Source organism: Ostrea edulis, chromosome 4 (assembly GCF_947568905.1).
Source record: "Ostrea edulis chromosome 4, xbOstEdul1.1, whole genome shotgun sequence".
NCBI classification, from domain to species: domain Eukaryota; kingdom Metazoa; phylum Mollusca; class Bivalvia; order Ostreida; family Ostreidae; genus Ostrea; species Ostrea edulis.
This window is the reverse complement of record NC_079167.1, coordinates 25,784,948-25,790,081: the sequence shown is the minus strand read 5'-3', so window position 1 is coordinate 25,790,081 and position 5,134 is coordinate 25,784,948. Positions and strand designations below refer to the sequence as shown.

The 5,134-nt window shown below is 33.2% G+C and overlaps 1 long non-coding RNA gene across 1 annotated transcript; it reads left to right on the top strand.

Moving 5' to 3' along the window:
* The first annotated feature begins 831 nt into the window (after nucleotides 1-831).
* On the top strand, nucleotides 832-3,107 carry LOC125677317 (uncharacterized). Its single transcript, XR_008802335.1, has 2 exons — nucleotides 832-1,526; nucleotides 2,444-3,107. It is a non-coding gene; the product is annotated as an uncharacterized LOC125677317 (long non-coding RNA).
* The last annotated feature ends 2,027 nt before the right edge of the window (nucleotides 3,108-5,134 follow it).

Below are 5,134 nucleotides of genomic sequence, written 5' to 3'. Positions count from 1 at the left end.
CATGATTAGTATCTTATAAAATGTTCTTGAGTATTATGTTGAACATTCTGATGAAGATTTCAACGCCGTTTTGGCAATATTTCAGGCATTTTGTGGCGGTTAACTATAAATATGAATGTATTTTACCACGGTTATTGCAAAGGTCAAAGGAATGCCGCGGTCATTATTCTGCGATATACATATTGTACCTTCATACGTAATAACCGATAATGAGAAAATTGATACACATCTTGCTTGCACTTAGTGTTTTGCTAATACAACAATAAACTGGATAACTGATTATTCAATTTCATAATCTTCAGAATTAATCAATGGATATTGCAAAACAAATTTATAAAAAACGGAAGAACATTTGACATTCAGTCAGTCTGAATAAAACCAGACTTTCAATCTCGCCTCCCCCCTTTTTTTCCCCTATGTCCGCTTGTTGCCAGACCTTAACGAGCGGACAGAGAGATTGAAGGTCTGCCATTCAGTATAAATTTATTGTCTGCATTCTGAGATCGATACACATGTAAAGAAGAAATGTTTGTAAAACATATACCCCCCTATGGTGCAAAATTGAAATGGTTTACACATGCATCATGTATAATTGATAGTAGTGCCAAACTAATTCAAGATATTGAGCAGACAATATATTTCCATGTCCAGAGTGGATTGACTATGTGACCTAAAAATCAACAGGGGTCATATATTCCTTATGCCGTAACAGTGTACATGTACCAAGTTTGGTGTCAATCAAGCAAATGATTCTTAGATGATAGGAGATAATAAATCACTATGTACAGTTAAACCCTTGACCATATGAACTCAAAGAACATGACCCACGAACCATGAAAAATGGCCTAGCCTGGGAAATTGATAATTTCTGTATATAATAATCTTCGGGATATAGGCTTTCTAGAAATGTTTTTCTTTTTTTCATATATTCTATACTTTTTTGTTAATATGACGTTGAATATTGTGGTATTTAATGTTAAAAAATTAACATTTCGGGATACACGTCACAACAATAAACCTCCAATGACCATGTACAATGTACATGAACCTATAAATCTCTGAATTTATCAAGTTATATGCACTCAAATAGCTAGAATGGCTTATTCAATGATCATAATAAGCATTTTTGACCAAATTTGGGAAATAGAAATAAGAAATATTTTGGAAATGATGTTCAAAGCCGTGATTGTTCAACTTTACTTTTAAATTATTTTTACTTGAATTTTAAAATACTGAAATAAGAAGAATAAATATAGTATGTAGTTTATTTACATGGTGAAAGAAGTGAATCATTGGAACAATTCTGTTTCATATCATATTCCATAGTTTTGGGGTTTTTTGTTTTCTTTCTTATTTTTTTTTTTTTTTAGTATTAAAACGACCGAGTATCGAAAGCAATGGTAACGAAATAAGTTGACACCGCGTCTCGTCAAAACATGTTCAATTCGAATTTACTCGGAATTACACGTTCAACGAGCATTTGCTGTGAAACCTGATTAAAGGAAAATTACTGTAGACACCTAATAGTAAGTATCAAATGATCTTTTTGTTACATGTACATGTAGATTTCATAGCGTGAATAATAACAACACAACACCGATATAGGGGATCAGAGTCAGTATATTATTGACTCTGAAAATACGATTTGAGAAATGATACTGTATAAATTTTACTGTATTTATCTTGATCAATAATTGTATATTCCTATACGTATTAATCATGTAAAGATACTGAGGTCTTTTAACCAACAATTTTTTTTTAAATGTTTGTGCAATACATTATTGACTGACAGAACGTAATTCATGAGCTGTGATCTAAAAATCTTCCAGGCATTAATATAGATTTGAATAGAATTACATCTAGATACATATTTGAAATAGAATATATCCTAAGGCTCTGTAGTTTTAAATTGTTTGGATTATATTGCATTTACATGTAATGTATACATGCTTGTAAATGCCACAGAATGAGAAATAATCTAAATTGGCCTATTTTGATAATGTTCCCAAAATAGAAGTATCATGTAGATCTATACAGGAAGTAACATTTACAAATCATGTTTGTTGTTTGTTATTTGCCAGTTAAGTATCATAATGATAATACTAGTAGTTCATAATAAGTAATTATTCTGCTAAAATCAAATACCCTTTTAATTGTCAACAAATACATCACTGGTAGAAAGGTTATAAAGCTTTTATCTAGCACAAGTTTCCATATTCTACAGGTTTACATATGTCAGCAAGTCCTCAAAAGCAGCTTTAGGGGTTCCCAGGAGATTCTGATGCTCACTGTTAGACTTTCGCTGTCGTCAAAATCCAACCTTATTTTCTCTTTTCTCAAAACTTCAGCTCTCAAAAACTTGTTTGATTAATTATGTCACTCCTGTTTTGTTGAACATGGTGTTGTCAGCAATAGGTTCAAGTTCTTCTATGTCTTGTTGTAGGTGATTTGTACAGAAGCGAGCCCCGGCAGGAATGATGGCCTCTTTTGAAATGAAGATTTCATGCCTTACTCCTACTGGGACTACAACTAACTTTGGACCTGGTCACTCGCAGATACAGCATGAAGTGTGCCCTCTTGATGTACATGGGGATGGGAGTGATACAGAAGGGGGACTAATTGGAAGAACTGCTGCTGGTGGTGGTGCTGCTGGACTGTCTTGAATCTGTTGCCTAACCGACTTGATATTCTTCTGTTTAATATGGGAGCAACACACACACTCTGGCATATATTGCACAGAAAATCATGATCAGATGGTGCCCTCCCTATCAGAGTGGTGATCACTGACCTATATTTCTTTGAAATCCTGGATCTGTGTTTTGGTTTTACTCTCCATGGACAGTTGAAACAGAGAAAGAATTAGGGACCACTCCTTGGCATATCTGAAATATTTATGTCATATACATGTAATTAAAATATACAATTTGGGTTGGATGAAAATCTTATCTTCATGTTAAAACCCATTAGCCTAGGTTATTTTTCCTAAAATCTAATTATAAATCAATTAACTTGTTAATTAATGCTTGGTGAATCAATTAATAAATTGTATTCAAGAACTTGGAATTATTTTTTTTCCCACTAATAAACTGAAAATGTGTATCTTCAAATGTTTTGTTGATTAATGTCAGTGTGACATATAGAGGGGGTATGGGGTTTACAACAATGTATACATGGTTAATTTATTTCTATTATGTAGTCCATGTAAATTTCTGTGGAAACGAGGAAGTTATTTATATTCGGTCTTTCCTATCCCGGGGTAGGAAAGACCGAATATAAATAACCCCCTCGTTTCCACGGAAATTAAGTCCATGAGAGCCTGAAATCTCCCAACCTGGGTCTGTTTAATGGACCCTTCCAAAGTCCTTTTTTAAGGAAAAAGTAAACCATTTTCCTAATCCAAAAAGAAAACTGGTGCAAAAACCATGAAATAATATAAATAATAGAAAAATTATCAGTAGTATTGTAATACATTTTCGGGGGTGGGGGGTGGGGGGGGGGGTTGCCGTTTCACCTTTATAGATTTTTTTTTTTTCCCTAACATTTAAAACATATCTTTTCAATATCAATTTTGTCTATAGCACAAAATAAAAATTCTAAAATCAATTAAAGCGTTTGATTTTCGTGTGTATATATAAAACAAAACGAAAGAAAAAAAACTAGGATCCTCCACTAGTAAACTATGTTTTCCATTTAGAGTTATTGCCCTTCAATCGAAAAAACGTAAACATAATTAAGAGAATACTCTACATTTCAACACAAGTTTTGTCAAATATTATTTAACAAGATATATTTTGATATGTATTTAAATTGATCTACTTCATTAAAAACAAACTTTCTGTGTGTTTTTGTAGGTGTCTTTCCACGTATATACAAGGGACTTATGAATTTACGAACTTAAATAGTTGAAATTGAAAACAAAACGGTAATTTTATCTCCGTTCGATCTATGAATATTGTGCGTTCAAATTCTCAAACTGTGCAAATGTAAAATAGATAGAGCTTACAGCCGTGTTTGACATTGCTGTAATATTAGGACATTTGTTAATGTAACACGTTGCTACAACTTTACAGTTATGATTGACAGACTTAATATTTTATAAGAAACTTTGAACTGTAGCCTATATTAATTAAACGTAGATCTACATAATTTGTAAAAATTATGAGAACCAATGGACAAATTCATACGATAGATCATACTGTCTGAATATATATCGCACATCTCCATGCGTAATACATGTGTACATGCTGGGCCTGTGTAATTGAAATGTTTACTGGGGTATTCCTAGAGAGAATGTTCTATCGTTAAAATGATAATGTCCTACGGCACCGATTGTGGTGAGGGCCTGTCCCGAGACACAGATTATTCTAACTAGGGTATTCCGTATGGCCGAATAAGTTTGTACTGTACGTTTTATTCGAACATTCATTCTGTTTTGAACAATATCATTTTTAAAGTAACAAAAGGTAGGGAAATCGGTACTTTTAAAGCCATCGGAACGGACTTCGGAATCAAACATACACGATAGGTCCCCCCCCCCCCCCCCCCCCCCCGTACCTTTTTACCATAGGCCATGACTCTCATATTTACTCGTTTAGATATTGATTTTTTTATTTTAAAAAATATATAAGAACATAAAAACTCACCTCTTTGCTGTTTCTTTTTGAGTCGTATCAACTGTGTTAGTTGTATGTATTGACTTCCTTGGAATCTGACGTTTCCAGACGACACTTTTGTTTTTTTTTTTTTTTTTTCGACATGGCCGCATTGCTTACGAGTTAATTTTTTTGATGGAAAGTGTTAATCTAACTTTACATTTTAATTTTAGTTTACAAAATTGAGTCGTGAGTAATGCGGCCCATGTGAATTTATAGACTGAAGTTGGCAAATTTATGCGATTTTCCCGGAAAACGTGAAACTGCGGTAGGTTTGGGCATTTACTTGAGTGCTTTAAACATCCGGTGTGAGGAAACGATTGCGCAATACAACTTGGCTCATGTTATGGATAAAAAATATAATCTTAGATTTATTCTAAAGTGTTCTTTAATTTTTCCAAATTTGGTAGGCCAAAAATGGCATATTGTGGGTCATGTTCTTTAATAAGGGTCATCTACTCTTTATGATGTACCAGTCTATC